The sequence below is a fragment of the Podarcis cretensis genome (assembly GCF_951804945.1).
Source record: "Podarcis cretensis genome assembly, chromosome: 4".
Lineage (NCBI taxonomy): Eukaryota > Metazoa > Chordata > Lepidosauria > Squamata > Lacertidae > Podarcis > Podarcis cretensis.
In genome coordinates, this window is record NC_137173.1 from 45,745,774 (window position 1) to 45,770,216 (window position 24,443).

Genomic DNA, 24,443 nt, shown 5'->3' on the forward strand with positions numbered 1-24,443 from the left:
TTTCTGAATACCAGTTGGTGGAAGCCACAGTGTTATTGTGCTTGGGTCCTGCTAGCCAGTTTCCCATGGGCATCAGGTTGGCCGCTGTGAGAACAGGGTGCTGATGTGAAACAGTTCACATACTGGCTGAAATTCAAAAACAACAACTCAGCTCTCAATGGGATGTCAACCTGAACAAACAATTCCCCATGCAACCATGTACTGGGCACCAATAAGGACTGCTACAAACTGCAGGACTACTATGCCTCCTCATAACTGCATCACAAAAAGACACTAGTGCATCTACAAATGTCCCATAAACCAGTAACCTGGCATGGTTCCACAGGTGGAAAATCACGTCACCATGCAGAAGGAGAATAATGCAATGTACACCATCACTTCAGCAGAAGAAAAGATGCCAAGCACATTAGCAGTACATGCAGGTCGGAAAGAGGAAATACTGCTTTCAGTGGGACTTGGACATTTCATTCAATGATGCAGCTGCTGAGAGCCAAAGAGCACAGTAACAATGATACAACACAGTTTAAAACTTCTAATAAATTAGATTTACCTTGGCTCCACTGGAAAAATAGTATATTCAGCAGTTTCAACTATGGCAGACTCTTCTAATTAAATTAAGTGTCTTACTGCTTGAGCCAGCAGCAACACTTCAGAAGGCTGAGGCAGTGAAGGTTTCAAGCATTGCTAACTTGGCTCACATCCCAAAAGAGACCATAATACAGATTGCACAGAAAAACTGTATAGAGCTGTAATAAACCAGGTTTTGAAACTAGGCTTGAGGCATATTATCAAGATTCTATGCCCTTCTATCTCAAGCAACCGGAACAGTTTACATTATAGTTGCTCACTTGCCTTCTCAGCACAGCACCAAGGTGGTATAGTCATTACTTTGATTTGGTTAGTGGGGAACCCAGACTCTCTTTTTTCAAAGTGCAATTTGACCCAGTTTTCTAGGTTTTGTCTGCATTCTGGACCTATCGCCTAGCGCATCTTTGGACCTAGATTCCCAGCTTTCAATTTAAAAAGAAGTAAGTCTCTGCCTGTAGTGGAATCATATATATGAGACAAAATGTGCTGGAAGTGTCCTGACCAACAACTTCTTGATAAGTGAGCTTGCTCTCACCTTCCATTTTAAAGTCACAGCTAGGGCCACCCATTCTCCAATGAACCTAGGGTGGTGTACATGAAGCCTCAGAGCATCCAGTGAGCTTCTTCACTGAGTGGAGATTTGGACTCTACATTCCTTTGTCCAACTCTAACCACTAAGCACACTCCTTTTTCCTATCCATGAAGTCCACTGTTTAGCAGTATGCTCACTGGTTGTCACCAGCCGAGGCTGAGGTTCAGGTGAAAAAGTATTACTGAACCAGTAAGTAGTTACCACAAGTACCGTCAGATGTGTCCTTGTCATGCACAGCACAGCTTCAAGTATTGCTCTTAGTGGACTGTAGATGTCATGATGGAATGTAGGGCAGGGAGTCATTTTGAACTTATTATGGCTGCAGACATGTTCATCAAGAAGCAAACGCTATCCTCCTGATATTTTATTCCAGCTTTAGTAACACATCAGAGACCTGCTGACTGAGAACAAAAGAGCCGAGATAGTGTCTAGGGGGACTGCAGGATCTGAGAAATGATCGGGCAGATAGGATGTGCTGAACTATAGAAAGATTTAAATGTCAGCACTCAGGAGTATATAGGCTTGAAGAGAGGAGGGGGAAAGCAAGCTGGTAAAAATAGCATAAGCAGTTAACAATAGCCCCCTTTAAGAAATGGTGTGTGAGCGACTGTGTTATTTAGCATACCAGAATAATGAGCAGTCAATAGGGAGAGCACACCACAAATGTCAAATATCAATCTTTATTAGTGTTGTGGCCAGGCTGCCAGAAGATTAGGTTAAGATTCTAGCTAATGCCACAATCAGAAGGTAATGAAGAATTAAGCACAATGCTTGCACCCATTTGCTCACATAGTAGGAGTTTCTGCTTGCAATACAGCCTTCTTCACTCACACAAAAACCTGCACAGGGGAGGAAAGGCAGATTCAATTATCTTTCTTCTGCCTGTGAATACACTGTGCATTGGAGAAGCTGGCCTATACATTTCACAGTGAGCATTACCTACATCCCCTCTATCAGAATTCCTGTTATTCAATGCATTATAGATGGGAATGAAAGTATCTATTCACGCCTAGCATTTGATGTGAAGAGAATGCCTTTCCTGTAACTTTCCGGTGGGCATGCAAGATTTTGCAGCCCATGGCTATGACAGTCTCTGGATTTTACATGCTATTCACAGCTGACACACATGGCTATATTTTAAACACAAACAGAAATGGGATCCCAAGGAACAGGGATTTTTAGTTTATCTTCATACAGCCTTCCCGTCCTGGTTTTATGGCCAGGCTGTTTTATTTTGAATGTACATTTTAAAAAGATTTTCCAGTTCCTAAGGAAGTGACCATTTTTCAGCTTTTATATTGAAAATTCCCATTACTTTAAGGATGCAATTCTTCTTCAGAAGTGAGATGGATAGATAGAACGCATTTTCCAGCAAGGCACACTAGACCAAGCCCAACTTAAACAGCTTTTCTGGATCCTTGGTAAATAAGTTCAAATGCAGTGCAAACACCATTTGTGTAATCTGTTGTGACCTGTATGTACCCGGGCCTCGGGCTCTGAGCAGGGTGAGGTGAAAGAACCAGTGTGGAAGCGAGGCATGGGGATAGGACTGCTCCTGGGAGATGGCACTTTGGTGACCCACTACATAGAGGTGATGCCAGAGGCCTCTGCAGAGTCCTGGGCAGATTACAGCCTCTGATGTTTAATTAAAAGTGGGCTTTGAGCACTGTGAGGGACTGGTACTCAGATCCTGAGAACCATTTCATCCAGTAAAAGTTAGATCAATGTTGTAGCTATTCTAAATTGCAAATGTTGTTCGACATCCCAAATGACTCAAGCATTGGTGAAAGCCTAAGTTGAACTCATAATACTCTCTGGAGCTGTAGAAGGTGTGTCAGTAATCTCAGAGATGGATTTGTAGGGGTTTTTTTGTGTGTGTGTCTGATTTTTCCCGGTCTCATTTGGTATTCATCACTTTAAATGCCATTTTGCTTAATAGATTGAGACATTTAATCCATCTCAGGAGGCTCGCTGAAGCTTTTTACCAATATGAAAAAAAGATTTTCTTTACATCACACGCAAAGTGATTCCTCCCCTCTCCCCAACTATTTCGAGCTGATGAATGGATAATTCCGCTGGATAATATGCCAACTAAAAATAGCACTTCCCGTCATTCTGAGGGCATTGCAAAATGGACCTTTGAAGACTCTGCACCACTGTGTTTAAGATTTAAGACTTGTTCTTATTTCTCATGATGGTTTGAAATTGTTATGTGATAGTGACAAAAAGAAAACATTCCTGAAGTTAGCAACTTGACAGCCTCATTGCTGCAGTAATTATATTTTGTATCTTCCCCATTTCAGCCCCTCTGTTGGCTCTATACATTTTTATCACTTAGGGAAATGGAAGCTTTGGGGAATTGAGAGGAAACCTGTTGCTAAAAAAAATTCAGCTTGCCTTCTCAGTTGGTGGTTTGGAACCACGTTATTTCACACAGCAGCACTGAAACCCTCTGGTTGTATCCTTAGAGCTGGAACTCTTTCCAGTTTTTCTTTCAGGCATTTGTCCCTAGGAAGCCCTAGTAGGAAAAAGGGAATGGGTGTTTGTTTATTTGTTTGTGTGTGTGTGTGTGTGTGTGTGTGTAGAACAAAGGAAACAGAGAGAAGAGAGACAAGACAAAAGCTGTAAGATATGAATAAACAAATAACTTGCTTGTGTTCAAATATTGCCTACAGGGTCTTCCTTATCAGCAACAAGATACAGAACCTCTAGATAGATTTATGGTCTTAGAAAATGGAAGGCTTTTTCATATGCTTGTGGAAATGAAGCACACAGCCAGATCAATCCCAGCATGCAGGAGACAAATGAAGCACACTGGTGTGCAATGTCCCATTTCCTGCCATTACAAGACCAATGATCGAGGCACAGAGCTCACTCACACAGGGCTGGCGGATTCAAGACTTTCTGTTATTACACTAGGCACAGCAGCCTAGGCTAGAAGGCTTAATGCCACATGCTAATTTCACTCAGAGCTATTTGCTAACTTGGAAACAAGGAAATGAAATAGTCATTTCTTGTCCTGCAATATGGAGGAATTTACACTGCGATCCTCAACCTTTCTCCCCTACTCCCTGAAACTACAGTTAATGGGGCTGCACTCAAGAAACCCAACAGACTTAAATATTATTAGGATGATGACAATTCTCTGAATGCCTTCCTTAATAACTTGATGTTCCCAAGGATCATGGGATGGGGGGGTGGGGAGAAAGATAAGATAGCTAACATATTTTGTAGGAATATGATCATATTACAGTATACTTCTTATTATAAAATGATGCTCACTTCATTCTATTTGGGACATTTTAAAAAACAGTTCAGAAAAGCCACTATGAGTTAATTTCAGAATTTCACACCCATAGTTTAATTTCTATATTCATTTTAAATTTCATCCGACAGTGCTATAAATAGCATGTATTTTACAATATTTTAGGTTCAAATCTAAAATAGTCACATATATGATGTCAGGCCTCATGGGCATAGCAGCTGCCCCCCAATTCAATAAAAATACATAGCTAACTGGAGTTCTGACCCCACCCAACAAAAGGCCTTCCCCCCTCCCAACAAAAAGCCTGGCTACACCCATGTCATGCCTTAAAAGATCTTAATGCATGAATTTATTAAACTGGATTACTCAACTCAGTCTAATTTCTTGCTATTTTCTGGATTTTCCATTATCATGTCCGAATGGCACATCTGTATTCCAAGTACAATTTTGGAAGTCTTCCCTGAGAAAGACCGAGAGGGAGAGTGACAAAAACCTAAGGCATACAAATGAGGCTCACAAGTCAGGATTATGGAACAACAATTTTCGAAGGAAAAAGAAGCTGGTTACCCTAGGACCTCAGCACTTTTTAAAAGGCCATTTCCTGTGTGCTCCTCCACACGCACAGATAATCCTCTGAAGCCCTGCTCCAAAACCCTTGACCTTAGGAGGCAAAACTTGTGTCAGTTGAAGGTAGGGCCTTTTCTGCTGGGGCACCCACCTTATTACTATACTGATTCAGATGTCTGACAAAGACTGGCTTTAAAAAAAAAAGACAGTTTGTTGATTGTGAGAAGTTTGCTGACAGTTATATTATGCTTGTGCAGCTGAAATTTGTTAAATTGGTTGGATATTGTTAGCTTTTTGAGCTGAGCATATATTAAACTTTTAAAGCTTTGTTTTATTCTGTCTTTATTATTGTTCATAGTAGTGGTGTCTGAGGCAGTGCAGGTGGGGCGATCAGCCCCCTCGGGAAAGGCTGACTCCTCTTCCCAGGCACCGGGGCCTCTCTCCTGTGGTCTGCCTCTGGCTGGTCTTCGCTCAGTCCACAAGATAAGCGACACTTCCCTTTTGAGAGATGCACACTCACTTTCCCCTTGCATCTCAGCAGAAGAAAGAGACAGTCTGAAAGTAGACTAGCATTCTACTTTATTCACAGACTGTACACTGTGTACGGAGCTAGTACAAACATGTCTGCTCTCTCAGCAGCCTCCGTACAACTCACTGCATCCTCCTCTGAAGCAACAACAGGAAGGTCTCAAGTTACACTGAGAACACAACCCTGGCAACAGTGTAGGACATCCTGTCTCATGCTCAGTAACATCAGAAACATCACATGATGTAAACAATATGCTGCTATTACGCAGCTGGTGAGTACACAAATCCCAACAGCTGCATTGCTCTTCTGACATCATCACGTGTCACTGCCAGTTGTGAGTCAAGGCCCCACTCCTTGCTTTGTGATGAAATAAGACACATGGACACAAGCATTTTGGGTTAATGGGCTAAAAAAGGCCACAACTTTATTGTTTACAGAATGTGAGTGGTATTGGCTTAGGCATTGGATCCGAACAGATTATACTTGATTCCTGCCCACTCTGCAGGGAGTCACACAAGGGTTAACAACCTGTAGGGGGCACTTGCTGATGCTAATCAACTGGAAGCTTTCCCCTAGAGTCACTGGGAACCAAGCCATGGCCCTTCCCACCACCTAGGCATCAGACAGGAACCATGACCGCCGGATTCCTTTAACAGAATACCCTTCAAGGGGAGGGATAGGTGTTGGCCACAACCTCCCCTCCAACACACAACACATTTTCCAATGTCTAACCCCCAAACCTTAAAAAGTTGTGATGATTTGCTATGAGGTAGGTGAAAAACCAAGTGGCTGGTGCCAATCTGCCAAGTGGAAAAAATTCCTAACAGGCCCCTTAGATAACCAAGGTGACCAACCGAAGTCCATAGCAAGGTCAGGAGCTGAAGCAAAACCTAGAGGGTGAGTGGGCGGGTGCCAGTTACCAAGAAGAGGAGGAGCAAGGCAGCAGGGAGCTGAGCACAGTACAGTCACAGTGTTGGAAGCATTAAATTTGCTCCGCTTCTGAGCTCCATGCTGACATGACCCTCTTGCTCTCCAACTCAGTAAACAACAGTGATATGCAACATTGGAGAGCAATGCAGTCGCACCAGCTGCTAACAGATGTTAATTAGCTGCCTTGAGTCTATTTGGAGAAATTGTCAAGACAGAAACAGTTAAATATATATATATATATATATATATATATATATATATATATATATATGGAGGTAATTGTGCAGAGGTACCTGTAAAAGTGGTCCAATATGCCATAAAGGTTGCCTATTACTTCTTCAGCAATGTATACAAAATCAAGGAACAGCTTAGAAACAATGGACAGGAAAACTGTATCTATTATTTGGCGTTATCCTAGAATGACAAAGAAAGCACACAATGTAATGAATTTGATGTAAATTACAACCAAACAAAACAAACTGCTTCTACTTTCACATACCCTTCTCTTACTCTGTGGATTTTCCCATCTTAATTGCAGTATGGCTAGGTACTAGTTAAACTTGTAACATGTCAAAATCAGCATCTGAGAGTGCCAGCACATATATCTTCTAGCCAAGGGAGGCTCAAAACATTAAAATGCTTTCATAATGGCGAGTTTTCCTTTGTGAAACCCAAAGAAAACATTTCAGCTCCATCGTGGGGGTGGGAATATAAGCTCTACAAAATATTATAGCAGAAAGTTAGCTTTTAGCATAACTCCTTGCTCCAGTACTTTACCAGTACATTAGCCTCTTGTCCTCTAGGGAACTGGGCTTAAGAACTAGTCATGAAAATTCATGATAACTTCACTACTCATCCAACCAGTATTAAATTCACAGTTCAGGACTCCCATGGCATATGAAGGTTACACGGTAATAATGAAATGAAAATCTACACCCTCTGAGTTTTCATGGCAAAGGGAATGAAGACTTTTGAGCTCCCTTGTTCTGCTACTGCAGAAAATTGGACACTTACATATATGGTGCAGCTTTACTACACGAGAGCTAGTTTAAAACAGTGTTCAAAGTATAATTAAGAAAAAAAATTATGGAGTGCTAATTTATTAGGAATATCTTTTTAAAATGACTACAGACTCAGGACACTAAGCAATAGCATATCCAGAAATTAAGAAACAAAAGCCATTTGTGTGTGTGAAATTATAGTAACTCACGTGTAGTATATCATGTTTGATTATCACTTACCTAGATATTATTCTGTGTACTGGGAAGCTACAATGTGTTGCAGCTTTAAGAAGCATTTACGCCAGTTGTACTTGCAGTGCAACAAATATGGATGCTCAAAATTACCTTCGTATTCAGATCACAACATATAGCACTAACTAAAATGCAAATGAAGTCCCTCTGAAATGTTAGGTTTTAAAAACACAGATGTGTTCCTCTGCCCCTTTTCTTTACCTTTCTCATCTCCTCCACAGATAAAATTTAGGCTGCAAGGTCTTCAGGGGAGGATCGTGTAATATATAAAGTGTTCTATAAAGAATTATGTGAAGAAATAAAATTACCAAAGAAGAATTTTTTTTAGGCAAACCCATGAAAAAGGAAGTGTCTCTTTTCTGGATAAAGAAATTGTTTATTTTTTCTCGGAGTGCTTAAAATATTGCTACTTTTGTCCCAACTTCCCCAAGCAGTGAGATCTGTCTCCCCTGTGTGGCAGATCACTGAACTGCAGCTGGCACCCAACTCCAGGGGGAGCCTTTCAGAGTGGCTCTACCCACCCAGACTGATCATTGGATCCTTCTGGACAGGAAGCAGTATAGAACTTCATGTTCTAGCTAAGCCTTGCCTGAGCAACAAGGTCACCTACAGTGTTTCTATAGTTCTGATTGCTCTTTGGCCCAGCATCCTGGTTTGTCCTCTAGTCATGCCTTGCTCTATGGTCCTAACTCCTGGTTTGTCCCATCGCCTGTCTTGATCATTGGTCCTCACCATTGACCCAATTCATAGTTCTTCACCCTGACTCACCTTGGGCTGCTTCCCATTGCACAAAAATGCTGGTGAATTTTCATGAGGATTTTTTTTTTAATTAGCAAATTGCTGAGGAAATGTGGAAAACTGAATTTCAGAGTGGAAATATGAGAAACTGAGATAACAAAAATTGACAGATTTGTTCATCCCTATGTGGATGGCAACTTTTAGATTCAACTCTGTGTAAAAAATGGCTTTTCTCACATTTGTTTTATGAAAGAATAAATTCGGCCTGAACCTGAACTTTCATTTGTAGCATATATCTCAAATAGGATTTGTAATGTTTTGAAGTACTTATGGAGAAAGATAAGAGATACTTGTATACACTTTGACAGATTAAATTCTTTAGTTTGCTTCCAGACAATAAATACTTTAGAGCTAAGACCCCTCCAGTCATAAAATGAGGAGGTATTGAGACAGGAGCTCATCACATGGTAATGTCACAGGCCACATAAACTAGTTATTTCATATTCTGGTGTTTTTAGAGCTATGTATGTTATATATATATATATATATATATATATATATATATGTGTACACACACTTCATGTATCTTGTCAGATACAGTTCTGATTGCTGTATTACTTTCCTTTCAAACCAAATGGCTTAGTGACAGATCTGTCAGATCATTAAGTTGAAAGTTACACAGTCTTTGCTCTTTTATATACAGTTCTTGTGTGTGTAATGTTGTATCACTTAAAGAAATAAACATTCACATTGATTCTTGAATTTCTGAACAGATATGAATGTGATTCATGAAGTACAGGTCCTGGTTAGAATGATATTTCATCATGTACCACCTAAGCGTGATGCTCTGGAATTCAATGAATATATGAAGACACACTTGGAGTTAAACATGGATACAGCTTTATTGATTACAAGTGTATCATGTTTGACATAGGATCAGGCAAGGGTATGTCTATCAGGCAGCCTGTCTCCTTGCCTATACCTCCCCCAGCTTTCCTGTTCAGAATCCAGGAGGGAGTCACTAGACTCTTAGCTCCAAAATGGCACAGGTTGCACCTTATACCTGCCAGCAGCCTGGGTATGTGGCAGCCACTCCTGGCTTCCTGAACTGTGGTGAGTTCTTGAAGTGCCACCCTAAGACTCCTGTAAGCTAGTGCCTCCCCTGCCACAAAAAAACAGGCAGCTTCACTGTTTGACTTACCGCCTAACCTACTATGCCTGCAACCACCTCTGCAGGCAATTCTGGATATCAGTCAGCCAAATATCATTGTTCAACTGTAAGAGGTGAATGTCGTCTTGGCAAAAAACAGGAAAATGACTCAATTTCTGTTATATAAGATTGGGAGGTGGCTGGGGTGACCAAATTCAGTACTACCTGTATGATGGTCCCAAACACCCAAAGTGTTTCCAGAAATGGTTCCAGGATGCGCTAGGAAGCTCATCTTCTGAAAGCAAAGCAAAACATCACCTGTCATGTGGATACCTGAAGCTAGGCACCTCTACCAGAGGGGAAGCTGCAAGTCCATCAGACATATACAAAGGGATCAGACCCGGTGCCATAATGGTTCTCTTTCCCTGTAGCCTCTAATACTGCTCCCATGAGGGGAGTGAAAACACAGTTTGTCCTTCAAAACAAATGTGGTACATGAGGATTTTGTTCTCACTTGTCCAAGAAATATCATAAGACAGGCAGCTCTTAAAGTATCCAGAATTTTAGGTGTTGTTTTTTCTCTTGAGTTTTAAATGTTTTTGAAACTACCATGGTTAACTCGGCGGATAATCTGACAGAATTGTGGTGTTTTATATATAAACCTTTATCTGCTCTGTAAGTAATGTTTTGAAAATATTCAAGAGCCAAGCTGTGGTCAGGCATAGTTATATATTATTTTCATACATGCACAAAGCAATGGATATACATAAAAGGGTTAAACTATGCTCCTGGAAGGCACTGTAACCAGGTAGCTATTTCTAGCTGCCCTTGATTGGATTTTAATCTTCATTTTGCCACAAATAATCTCTGACCTTGACCCTTAAATGGCTTTCATCCTCGGCTCCCTTATGAGTAAAATCAGATTTAGAACATGTATCAGTTGAGTATCTATAAAGTCTGTTAGCAGTACAAGTACCAAAGAAAACAGCTGGAGGTTGAAGTAAAATTTAGGATTACCAGATATTATTTGATGTGCATAATCCAGGAGAGGCATATGTAGCACTAGCTAAGGTTTATTCAGAAGTAAGTTCTATTGAGTTTTATGGGGCTTAATTCATAGAATCATAGAATTGTAGAGTTGGAAGAAACCACAAGAATCATCTAGTCCAACCCCTGCAATGCAGGAATCTTTTTGCCCAACGTGGCATTCAAACCCACCACCCTGAGATTAAGTGTCTCGTGCTCTACCAACTGAACTATTCCAGGTAAGCATATAGGATTGTTGGCTGCTTTCTTATTTACTCAGCTCTTTACTCCTTTTGGCTAGAATTTCTGAAGTAAATATCCATGTGGAAAAATGAAGAAATCATAGCAAACTGCTCAGAACTTAGAAGTATATTGCAGCTGGAAAAAGTGTAACACCTGTTAACAGTTCATTGTCAACAGAGAAAAAATGCTGCTTTTAACCAAACCTTTTTGTTTACTTTCTTTTCTTTTCATTTTTGGCCATACAAGTTCTGTTTGCTGATTTCCTACCTTCCCAGACATTTCAATTTTTCAACTTATTTTAAACTCTAGACCAGAACTGATTTAAGGTTGTAATGGAACATATTTAAATCAATGAGAACCATGCACATAAACATTTCCCCCTCTGGGACAGTGGCAGTCCTACAGAAGAAATATTCATAGAAAGAAAAGATAGATGTTGCTTTAATAACAGTTGTCTAAGGAATCTCATTCTTTGTAGAAATTCTATACTAAACTAATCAATAATTCAATCCTGTTTAACACAAAATTGAATTATATCGATACTTGAAATTGTTTTAGTGCATATGCCATGGGCACAATCTCTTGTCACAAGTTAGAAGCACCTTTGAATGCATCTGCGTATAGGATATTTTTATGAGACACACTGGAACTTTCAAATCCCTGAAAACACCATGAAAACCTGCCATCTTCCTCTTGTTTCAAACAGCAACATGAGATAAGGAGTCAGCAATGAATAAAATATTATCAAGATAAAGGCTATAAGCATTATAAAGTGACAAGTCAGAAGTCCATGCTGCATGATGTGTGTTTTTTCCAAGGACAGCATTCAAGCCACCCATTAGGCAGACCAGCTGAGTCATTTTATTCATTGATGATATGAAAGGCTGCATTCAGGCTGTGTAATGTGGGCATAATGGAGGCTTGAGATGGGCAGGGTTTTATGAGACCCCTGTTACCCTCACGGGACGCGGGTGGCACTGTGAGTTAAACCACAGAGCCTAGGACTTGCCGATCAGAAGGTCGGCGGTTCGAATCCCCACGACGGGTGAGCTCCTGTTGCTTGTTCCCTGCTCCTGCCAACCTACCAGTTCGAAAGCACCTCAAAGTGCAAGTAGATAAATAGGTACCGCTCTGGCGGGAAGGTAAAGGGCGTTTCCATGCGCTGCTCTGGTTCGCCAGAAGCAGCTTAGTCATGCTGGCCACATGACCCAGAAGCTGTACGTCGGCTCCCTTGGCCAATAAAGCAAGATGAGCGCAACAACCCCAGAGTCGGTCACAACTGGACCAGATGGTCAGGGGTTGAATTTGCAGTGTCCCAAGCACAGCGGAATGATGAGGAGTACGTGCCACATACTCTATATTACTTTATTTACACTTCAAAGCTGGTAGATTACAGAAAAACATCTTGCCTCTGCCGGAGCAGAGAAAGCATCCTCTCTCCTCTAAAGCACGGAGAGAACTCTGTGAGAACAGTGAAAAACAGGAAACCAGTGTACGTCACATCCAGTCTCCTTACCCGTGGGAAAACCCAACAGCACAGACTGTGGAATGTAAACACCTGTCTCGTGACAAGCACTTCGCTGCACAGTGAAGAGAGCAGAAACCAACATCCTCCCCCTTTCTGTGAACATCACTGGGCAGCGTGTTCGTACAATATCAGTACAAACCCAACTTCTGCACATAGGTACAGTGTTGATCCCTTGATACAATCTTGGACAATACATCAGCAGGAATTTCATTACCTGGCATATAGGACACCGTTACGAGTCCCTTCTGAATACGTTCCCTAGCATGTTGCAACTTCAATTGCAAGTGCTTCGTGCTTTGCTTACAACCTTCAGAATTCAGCAAAGTCAAACATGCTTTGTTGTCCTGGTAAACCTGGATTGGACATTTGACAGGAATTCTCATGTCTTTGCACAATTGTAACAACCATTCACAATCTTTAAGTGAATAAGACAGTGCATTCAGTTCAGCTTCACAAGTACTTAAGCTAACTGTTGTTTGCTTCTTGCATGACCAATCAAATAGACCCTGATTGTACATATAGCAAACTCCAGACGTACTTTTCCTGTCTGTAGTGTCACTTCCAAAACTTGCATCTGCAAATATCTCAAGACCACCAGACTTCTGATTGTTAAATCTCAGTCTGTAATGCATAGTGCATTTCAAATACCGCGCTACGCGTTTCAGAGCTTTCCAATCCTTAACAGTAGGATTGTTGACTTGTCTGCTTAGCAAATTACAGCTAACAGCAATGTCTGGTCTTGAACATCTGGCAATGAAGTTTAGCTTGCCTAGCACACTTCTGTACTTCATTGTCATCTACCTGATAACCTGTTGTCATCGGTGTGTCTACAGGGTTAGCATCCATCAGGTTTAGTCTGCTTAACACATCAGCAATTTTCCGTGACTGGTGTACTAGAATGTTACCATCTTGATCTCTCTCTATTTCAAGAGATAGGTAGTTGTTTACCTCACCAAGATCTTTCATGTCAAAGTGTTCTTTCAGTTGAGCTAGGGCGTTATTGTACATTGTGACATCATCCCAAAAGAATAAAAGATCATCAACATAAAACAAGCAATACAGCTTCTTTTGCCCCTCCTCTTTGACAAATACACATGGATCAGCTTTCCCTTGCTTAAAACCTAGAGAAAACAATACTTCAGTGAGTTTTGTGTGCCAACACCGTGCACTTTGTTTGAGACCATAAAGGGACTTTTTCAGAGCACAAACATATCCTTGTTTTACCTGTACGCCATCAGGTGGAAGCATATAAAGTGATTCATCTAGAGATCCGTACAGAAAAGCTGTATTCACATCATGGTGACTAATGTGTAGATTCTCCTCTGCAGCTAGCTTGAGCATAAGCCTAATGCTCTCATACCTCACTGTGGGTGAGTAGGTCTCGTGATAGTCTTCACCTGGTACCTGTGCAAAACCTCTGGCTACCAATCTGGCTTTGTGTCTGACTATCTTGCCATTTTGATCAGTCTTCGCTTTGAAGACCCATTTGCTTCCAAGCAGTTTCATTCCTGGAACTACTGGAACAAGTTCCCATGTTTTGTTCCTTTTCAAGGAATCAAGCTCAGCCTTCATGGCATTTAACCATGGCTCAGCTTCCTTTGATTCCAAATCCTGGATTTCTTGGAAACTTGAAGGTTCAAATACCTTCTTGGAGCTTTTAACAGCTGTTACTGCTATCTTAGTAAACTCATCAGCAAATCTCTTTGGAGGTCTGCCTTTTGTTGCTCTTTGTGACCTGCGAATTAGCCTTAAGTCTTCAACACTCTCCTCTTCCTTCTTAGGAGAAAAGTGACCTATTGTGAACAATGGTTCTTCCAATTCTTGATCAGAGCTTTCAGAGGGTCGCATAGAGGCTTTCGCACTCTTGAAATCCTCTGAATCACCCGATTCAGTTTCAGACTCAGAATCAGAACCTTCATCAGTGGGTGTGGGTTGTTGCGGCTGCTTTTGACTATCCTCAGTCTCATCACTGTCATCAGGATAACATTGGAAAATTCCCACATTCTCCCCCCACTTGGCATTGTACTCAACACTTCTTGTGAGCTTAATTGTCTTTGAGTCAGTCATCATTATTCTGTAAGACCCTTTCTGGTAACCTAGAAAGATACCATGCAATCCACGCTTATCTAACTTGGAGTTTTGTGGTGAGTGAACCCACATGTCAGAACCAAAAATTTTCATGTGTTTGATGTATGGCTTCTTGCCAAACATCTTCTCATAGGGGGTACAACCAATCGCTGAAGATAACCTGCGATTATAACTGTAAGTAAAACACGAGAGAGATTCGGCCCAATAACTCTCTGGAAGATTTGCATCATGCAGCAAGGTTTTTAACCCTTGAAGCAATGTTTGATTTGCCCTCTCGCACAGTCCATTCTGCCATGGCGAGCGAGGACTAGACAAATCGTGTTGAATTCCTTTCTCAGTCAGAAAAGCTTCAAACTGCTGAGAAGTGAATTCCCCCCCGCGATCAGTGAAAAGAGTCTTTATCTTCTTACCATGCACATTTTCCAACCAAGCACAGAATTCCTTGAACCTTGGAAAAGCCTCTGATTTCAGCTTGAGATTATACACATAAATATACCTGGAAAATGCATCAATGAGAACCATGAAGTACCTGTTTCCACCCAAAGAGGGCGCTAGTGGTCCAACCAAATCAGCATGAACAACCTGGTATGGTTCTGTAGCTTGCCTACTAGACACCTTACCTTTCACAGCCATTTTCACCTTGTTTGCTGCACATGCCTTGCACTTCATGTGGTACCTGCAGGGTTTAATAGTCATACCTTCAACCAAGGCAGGCATTTTAGATACTGCCTCAAAATTCAAATGACCAAATTTTCGATGAAAATCATGAATACATTCTGCATGCAAACCTGCAATGCAACAAGTGTCATCCTGCACAACATCATCATAATACAAAACATACAAACGATCAACATATTCAGCATGCAATACATAATCATTTTTCTTTGTGATGATGCACCTTTTGTTCTTAAAGGAAATGTCAATTTTCCGCTCATCCAGCTGTCCAACGCTGAGCAGATTATGTTTGGCATCCAGTACATAAAGCACATCCTGTATCGATAAGTCCAAACTGTGAAGAACAACAGTTCCGTAGCCTTTACTGGGGATTGTGTGGTCATCCGCCTGGTGAATCGCACCTTCCTGCGGTGTAAAAGACACGAACAGTCGCTTATCGTTGCACATGTGATGGGTCGCCGCTGAATCAACAACAAAGAAAGATCTAGACGTCTTCTGGACCTTTGCAACCTTTGGAGCGAAGCGTGAGACCATTGCCTTGTGCTGCGTTGTCCTGGACACCGGACCTTTTCCTTTGCCTTGGCCTTTTCCACGCGATGAGCTTTCGCTGCGCTGCTCTGTCTTGGCCCTGGGATATTTGCATTCCCTCTTCATATGGCCTAGACGTCCACACGAGTAGCATTTCACTGCCTTCAAAGCTTTGGCGCCATCTGGTGGTTCCACTGCACTCTGGGATGACGTCTGTGAAGACTCCCCCTTGCCCATGCAGCTAGCACCCCGGCAGTCTGCTTCATTCAGAATCACGGCAGTAACATAGTCCACTGTCAACTGAGCGGTTGGCTGTACAGCAATCTGAGTGGCAACAGACTCCCAACCTGAACCCAAAGATTGTAGTATCATGAAGGAATACACAGCCTCTGGAAAGTTGAGTCCTCTCTTTTTTTTTTTAATAAAATTTTTATTAAATTTTCACATTTTGTAAAGACAGACATACACACATATAGACAAAGACAACACATATGAAGTTTCATAACCTTACTTTCCTAACCCCAGTTCTTGACCTCCCCCCACCCCCCCTTCATACATCCTAATTCAATTAAATTAACTCAGCAAGTTCATATCTCTCATCCTTTACATATTATTGTTAAATATATATATATTTTAAAAAACCTTTTACTTGGCCAGATTTTACTTATCCAGTTTTCTTATAAATATTAAAACCTTTTCTAAGGTCGACTCGAGTTCCTTCCACGAATTTCCCTTTTATCTTAAAAATAGGTCATAATAATCAAACACAAAGGTCTTAAACATTTTTTTTTTAAAAAAAATTCTTTTTCTCCCCCCCCCAGCCCCGGTTTCTGTCCCTTCCCAATGTCCCCATGTCCACAAAAACAGTTTTTAGCCTGGGTTCCTCACATCTGAGGCCTTTAAGTCCCTGTCAGTCTCTCTTTGCCAATCTTGTTGGTAGCCCTCCTCATTAATCCTCGGGTTTCGAGGAAGTTCCAGCTCGGTCTCATCAAAATTTCTTCCATCCAAAGTACTTGACACCAGCTGCTGCAGAAAGTCAACCAATCCATACTCGAAGAGGAAGCCCCAGTCATATTTCTTGTTTCTTTTAAATTCAAATATTCCAAAAGTTCCAGGGGCTTCCTCCCTCCTCTTTCGCATCTTTCACAGATTTGTAATCCAAGGGTCTTCTTCTTTATATTCTAACAATGTAGGCTTGTGGTTGGTAGTCTCCATCTGTACTGGCCCTTGCTCACTCTCCCCCTGTTCCAAAGTTATCTCTTCTGATTCAGCTGCTGATTTTTTCCCAGTCAAGTCCATTGTGCCTTCAGCAGAGTCACTTATTTTAGAGTTCAAGGTTATAAGTTGTTTACTCATCACCGTAGTCTGCTCCTGCAGTTTTCCCACAAGAAAAAACATTCTTTCTAACTCTGCCTGTAATTTTCCATCCGCAGCCATTGTAATGTTTCAATGTTTCCCCTAGGGGGATTCTGGTTACTTAATAGTCTTTTCCCAATAGTCCTTTCCCTTGTTATTTCCCTACTTTACTTTGTTTCCAACCACTTTAGTTCAAATGTAACCAATTAAGTCCAAAAAAGTGTTAAATAATAGAGTTTTTAACTTTCACTGCCCGTTTGACAGCTCCTTTGACAGCTGTCAAACTCCTCGTTCCTTTTTCTCCAGCTCACATAGAGGACACCCCCGGGTCTGGGGAGGTTTAGACGAAAACTTCTAAAATTCCACTCTTACTCTCCAGCACAAATCTTCTTCTGTCAAATTCATGCAAATATTATCTTTTACAAAACACCAAAGAAAGAACTCTCCACCTTAGTTCTCCGATCTTTGCTTTAAATTTTCTGTAGGCAGGGGGGTGCGGACTTCCCTTTAGCACATCCCCTGATCGTACCGAATTCAAGGATAAAATTTTTAAAGTCCAAATTCCAATCTACTCACGGATTAATTAAAGTCCAAATTTCAGGGAAGAAAGTCAGCGGTCTCCGGTCATGGCTCGCGGCTTCGCTCCACTGCAGTAGCGGTCTACTCACAGCACCACGCCACTCCCCGTACCCTCTCCGCAGCCTTTAAAAAGGCTCTTCGTGGGTCGGGGGCGCTTTAGGTGCCCGCCGAGTCACCAGGTCCGCAGGCTTCTGCGCCTGCGGTTTGTAAGGGTCCCCGAGTCGCCGTCGCGGTGAGACCCGTCTGCAATGGAGCCGATTCCCTCCGGAGCTCGGAGGGAATCCGCCATTAACCGGATCACGCTAACCCGGAAGTCCGAAAGTTGAGTCCTCTCTGTTGCAGCTCATGTCTCAGATTCTGCATCTCCATCAGATGTGTACGCACATCTCCACCTTCAGCAAGAGCCATATTATGCAGCTTGGTAAAGTAAAACATAGTGGATCCAGCTTCTGTCCTCAAGTGAGCCTCTCTCAAAGCGTCCCAAATTTGTCTGGCTGAGGTCTTATCACGCAATAGACAGAGCTCTTCTGGGGATACTATCAATGTAAGAGTTCCCCTTTCTTTGGAATCTTTAGCTTCCCATGCATCTGTAACTGGAGCTGGGGGGGTGTCTGTAATAACTTCAAACAGACCCTCTTTCCGCAGAATAGCCTCTGCATAAAGAACCCAGTCTGCGTAGTTTTTCTTATTGAGCTTAGGAATCCCAAAAGCATCAGCTAGCTTTGCATTAGCCATCTCTGCTGCTTTAAATCAAGCTGCGTCACTGCTGCAGCTGCTTTATTCCAAAAGCACTTTTAAAAGTTACTTTCGGTTTTCCCCGGCATAGGAGCTTGTTCCTTTGAGCCTTTGCCTGTGCCCGGCAAAAACGGCTATAAAAGTTCAAAGTCCAGCCAAAAAGCCATTAATTAGAAGCTGGCAGGCTGCCCGGAGCATGAGCACATACCTCATCAATCATCTTGACGCGCAGATACCGTCTGATCCGTCCCTCTGCATTCCGATCCTTTTGCCGGCATTCAGATGACTGCATCTTTCTTCTGGGCCCCATAACCAGAAATGTTGAATTTGCAGTGTCCCAAGCACAGCGGAATGATGAGGAGTACGTGCCACATACTCTATATTACTTTATTTACACTTCAAAGCTGGTAGATTACAGAAAAACATCTTGCCTCTGCTGGAGCAGAGAAAGCATCCTCTCTCCTCTAAAGCACGGAGAGAACTCTGTGAGAACAGTGAAAAACAGGAAACCAGTGTACGTCACATCCAGTCTCCTTTCCCGTGGGAAAACCCAACAGCACAGACTGTGGAATGTAAACACCTGTCTCGTGACAAGCACTTCGCTGCACAGTGAAGAGAGCAGAAACCAACACCCTTTACCTTTACCTATTACCCTCACAGACCTTCAGTTCCCAGAGTTCCATTGGAATAGGGATGGACGGTTAAACCACTCTGAGAACTATAGCTCAGTAACTTATCCTTAGTCTCTGCATGAAATCTTGAGAGTGATAAACCTGGGGACACAGACACATAAATACGACTGTCTTGTCTTGTGTTAAAATGACCACAATTTCTTTAGAACTCTGTTTAAGTTACTGAACATATCCAAAGTTTCTGCAAAATATATCCCAACTGGGTTACAGAAAACATATTGTGATTTTCCTTTTCTCATTTTCCAGTTAGAATGTTCCAAGAAACTATGAAGACTTATTCCTCTGTTAATGATGCAGATATTTCTGCTGTTAAGAGTCTTCTGGGCATCCCTCTTGCCCAGCTGTGTCTTGTGAGAAAGAAGAACATTAATGAGTTTCAATCGGCTTATGATAGGAAATGATAGAACACTTTGAATATAATTTTGGATATTATCACCACTGACATCAATTCTAGACCATGAGTAACCTTAATGCCCTCTTGAAATTGAGAATAAATCATAATCCTTCAGCAGATATACACACATAAGGATTTAATTCTTCCAAGTGAAATATTAAGTTGACAGCCACTTTGCAACTGTCTATCCTTTTTAAAGCATTTTCTGTGTCAGTATATTATGCTCTGCTGCTTTTACTAGTTTAAGAATAGAATTTTTGAACTAATTCAAGTAATTTTATGGATAACAGACCTGTTTTATTTAATAGTAAATATGTATCTTATGCTTCTTACATAAGCAGAATGGGTTTGGAATATTCCTGTAAAGGAAGGGTATACATTTCTTTTTTTCTGGCTTAACTGTTGCATCAAAATTATGTCAATTCACAAAATGCATATCTCAGTCATTCTTGGTTACTTACTGAGGTCACCTTCTTTAAATGCAACTGTAATCTGATGAATAAGGCCTGGTTTGCACATACCACTAAGCCAAACTATGGCTTAGCAAGAATAAAAAAACATACGGGCACCCAGTGAAAACTGAGGTATCTTTACACCTCCCACAGTCCTGCTGCCATAATGGAAAAAAACAACAACACACAAATTTCAGAAAACATGTTGTTCAAAGAACTTTTGAAAACAGTCCATAAATGTCATCCAAATAAGAACAACAAGAGCATCTATGAGTCTGTTTCATTTCAGTCCCACATTGTCAGTTCTTTGAGCATGCATACAAACGTTGCAAACAGCTTTTTCCCCTTTGTATCTTAAACTGTTCAAATCAAGGACAAAACAGAGATGGCATTAATTGTATGAATGCAATGCCTTCCCCAAATCCTAGGAAAAATGTGGGGAATAGCACTGTATCTTGCCTAAAAGAGGTGGATTCTAGTGTGCAGATTCACCTGTTTTTATTCCATTTTTTGAATTAGGTCATAGACTAGTAGAATGGTAGGGTCATCTAGTTCAACCCCCTGCAATGCAGGAATCTTAACTAAAACATCCATGACAGATGACTATCTAACCTCTGCTTAAAAACCTCCAAGGAAGGAGAGCTCTCACTGTCAAAAAGTTGTTCCTGATGTTTAGTCAGAATCTCTTTTCTTTTATCTTGAAATCATTGGTTCAGGTCCTAGCCTCTGGAGCAGGAGAAAACAAACTTGCTTCATCTTCCATGGGACAACCCTTTAGATATTTCAAGATGGCTATCATATCTCCTCTCAGCCTCCTCTTTTCCAGGCTAAACATACCCAATCCCCTCAACCATTCCTTACAAAGGTTTGGTTTCCACTTCACTTGATCTAGACACTATACTTTTGTTGATGCAGTCTAGAATAGCATTAGCTGTTGAATCATGTTAAACTTGTAGTTGACTAAGACCCTAGATATTTTTCACAATATTCTTAGTTTGGACACAGCACAAGTTATATAATGTAACCACAATTCAATTCTATTATAATGCATATTGTAATCAATCTTTACTTATTTTTACTTATTTACTTACTTTACTTACTTACTTACTTACTTACTTATTTACTTTACTTATTTTTTTGCTATGTTGTTTTTAGCTATGGGTATCATGTATTAAGTCTTTCCTACCTTATAGGAAAGATGTCAGCATTTACAAGTACAATGTGGATCATTTCATTTTGTGAACACTGAATACTGTGATGGCTTTTCTAAATATCCTTCAAATCAGACAGAAACAGTACTCAGTGGTGATGATGATGATGATGATGATGATGATGATGATAAGCCATTTATTGGGCACTGACCGGAAATGGGAGTAAGCATATTTGCAACAATTTATTTCTATTGTGAATTTTTAGATAACGAAGAACCAAATATTTGGTCCATTAATGAATTTCAGAAAACTAATCTTAAGGGCATTTTACATTGCCATAGGTAAGTAGTATCAGTAGCAACAAAATCCCATGTAGCGATCAGCCATGACACACAGATATTAATTCTTCTACAAGATGCCCTTTCTCTTAATTTTCACTTCTACAGCAAGTAATTATTTTTCTTGAAAACTATTAAATTGCACTCTCAGTGGCATATAACTTCAGCATTTTATGGATTCTCTAATGGCATCACTATCTTTATCTGCTACGTGTGTATGTTGCCACCAACACCATGCCTTATTGAAACAGATGGGTGGCATATTGCTAATAAAAGTGTCCAAGCCCTTAGAAAACATCTCTGTAACATAGGTTGTTGTTTTTTTTCACATTGTCAGGCTCAATGAATGTCAGCCATCTCTCTGCATATTGGTGTCTATCTTTCCCCAGGATGGATTAATAGAGGTTAGGAATCGGATGCATAACTCAGATCTAATTTTATATAGGTCAATAGGAACCTGGCAGAAATGAAGACTTTTTATCGGAGTACTGGTTACAGGGCCCCTGATGGGCTGATGCATTAGTGCTTCACCAGTGGACATCTACATTCAAATCCTAATTAGATCAAAAGTGAAAGACTGTGTTAGTCTGACTTTAGTACCTAATTTGCAATGAGTGGCAGTTTAATTAAAAGGAAGGTAGTGCTGGAATGGCAGAGGTATTGCAGGTCAGAATGCCTTGGCATTCTTTGGCTTGAACAACATTAGTTCACTCTGAAAGGAATCCCCATTTGCAACATTATAGGTAAGAGGTCAGCATTTACAATGCTGGATCATTTAAACTATGCCTCTTTTGTTATTTAAAATGCATACACTACACAGAAAAAAGCACAAGGAGAAAAAAACAAAAAACAAAACCATGATCTGGAGAAATGAAGTCTCTCAGGTAAACCTTTCTGACACCTGCCTCCAAACCCTAACCTCCAAAAAGTCAATAAGAGGTTCTGAATCAGAAATGCAGAAAGATATCACCCTCCGACTTTATAGTAGGTATCTGATATGGCTTCTCTCTTTCCTACTGAATAAACAAATCCTATGCAAAAAATAAAAATAAAAAAATCTAGCAAATATACTTGCATGGTTATCTGCACTAGATTAAAATTCCTTATCCAGGCAAAGCCATCCTTGTTTTTGATATAGTCAGATATGTCAATGGACCGATCACATGCTCTTAAGGAACAATGCAGACTGATGAGGTTAAGATTGACACCATCAGCAGTAATTTAAAGGTTTTTGGAATGAGCAATAGGCAAGAATAAGGAGGCTCACCATTTTAAACTGCATTCAAATGTATGGACATAGGGTATGTGGCATATTTAGTAATGTCCTTCAGTAGAGGAGTATATTCTGCATATTAAGGGCAAATAAGCACATAGCTGTTTCTGAAGTATTACAACCTTTCAGTAATATTACTTTAGGATCTTGTACCTCTTTAAAATACTAGAGGGTTGCAGTCAAAGCAACCCTGTGGCAAGTTTGATCTAACATGAACTTCACGCATCTTTTACCATCAAGAGAGCATTGCCACACCAACTTTAAGTATTCTAATAATCTTCTCCACAATCCTTCCTTTCTCTTACATTTCTACAACTCATAGAATCTTAGAATCTGTGGTGAGATATTTCTGATACTAATTAAAACAGCTGACTGAAATCTCTCTCTATATATAAATCACTCTTATAAATGGCTATAGGTGCAGCCATTCATTTCACATTACCAAATTAAGCTCCTAGTAGGATCAAATTTTACATTCAACAGTTCATATTTACAAGGCTATTTTATCTTATTGACCTTTGCTAACAACTAATGAAACATCTACTTTGGGCGATGATGATTTATTCCTCATAAAAAATACTATTTCATTTCCTGAAGCTCTAAATATGTCCTTCTCCTTCAACTCCAGCAATTCCCAACTTGCTATCAGTACTTCAAAAAGCCAATTGGTCTGGCAAAAGAAGAATGCTCTTTGAATCTATTGAGATGCTGCTGAAACTGATCAGAGACATGCTGGGATACTGTCATTTTATCCCGCTGTGCTTTTAGAAGTCTGAATCCCCAAGAGTAGCCAATCATCTCCTTGAATTTCTCTCCTGAGTACTTCAGTATAAAATAAATTTTTTAAAAGCATGTGCTATCTGCAGAGGTCCGTCACTGCTCTATGAATCCTAAAATTATTGACACTTTTCTTTTCCATGAAAGTTCATGCCACAATAACAATATCCAGTGTCTTCAGCTGAGAAAGCAGGGAGAGCGTGCATCTGAAGTATATAAGAGGAAGGGCACCTGATTGCATGAGGAAGATGGTGTACCAAACTGCAGCTCCCTATTATGCCATATAAAGCACCATTGCAGAAGATTGCCTGTATGTGATCAATCCAGAGAAGAAAGGAGCATCATTTGGTGGAAAGGAAGGATGCAATTTTAACAAATAATAACTCACAAAAAATACAGAGCAGAGAAATGTATCTAAGTAAAAGCAGCCAGAGGAAACTATGGCACCAAAAACACACACACACACTCTCTCTCTCTTTCTCTCTAACTATATAAAAACTATATTTTGATGCCTCTTCTATGCAAATTCTGAGTATAGCCCAAATTGATATTGTTCAGCAGCATTGACATGGACCTTTATTTCATTCCCCACCCCCTAATGTTTCCCAAACTTTATTTTCACATTATATTTTAACTTTCACATTACGTAAAAGTCACTTTCAGAAAACTAATGGAAAGAAGCAAATATCTAGAACTCATTTCCATGTTATTTGATTCCCGGGGGGGGGGGGGTATTTTTAGTCCTATTCACCTGGAAAATCGTGGGAGTAAAGTGACAAAATCTGAGGTGGTATACGAGAATATAGTTCTTTCCAGGTGTTTTCATGGGGGAATCATGTATGTGCAGAAAGGCTGGGAAAGTAGCAACATTGTTGAAGGATGTTCGCTGGTGTGAATGAAATTTAGTATGACATGCTGGTGTATCGGTGAAAAAGCCATAGCTCCCTAATACAATATACAGTGGTGCCTCGCAAGACGAAAAGAATCTGTTCCGCG

At 40.6% G+C, this 24,443-nt stretch overlaps 1 protein-coding gene and 1 long non-coding RNA gene across 3 annotated transcripts in view; one reads left to right on the forward strand and one right to left on the reverse strand.

Moving 5' to 3' along the window:
• Positions 1-24,443, forward strand: part of LOC307215526 (uncharacterized protein) — a 277,162-nt gene that overhangs the window by 244,196 nt on the left and 8,523 nt on the right. The window lies entirely within an intron of this gene.
• Positions 1,845-19,072, reverse strand: LOC307214564. The gene is made up of 7 exons (XR_013838213.1): positions 19,033-19,072; positions 9,838-9,907; positions 7,926-8,000; positions 6,765-6,885; positions 4,817-4,905; positions 3,578-3,698; positions 1,845-2,019 (listed from the first exon to the last, which is right to left on the reverse strand). It is a non-coding gene; the product is annotated as an uncharacterized lncRNA (long non-coding RNA).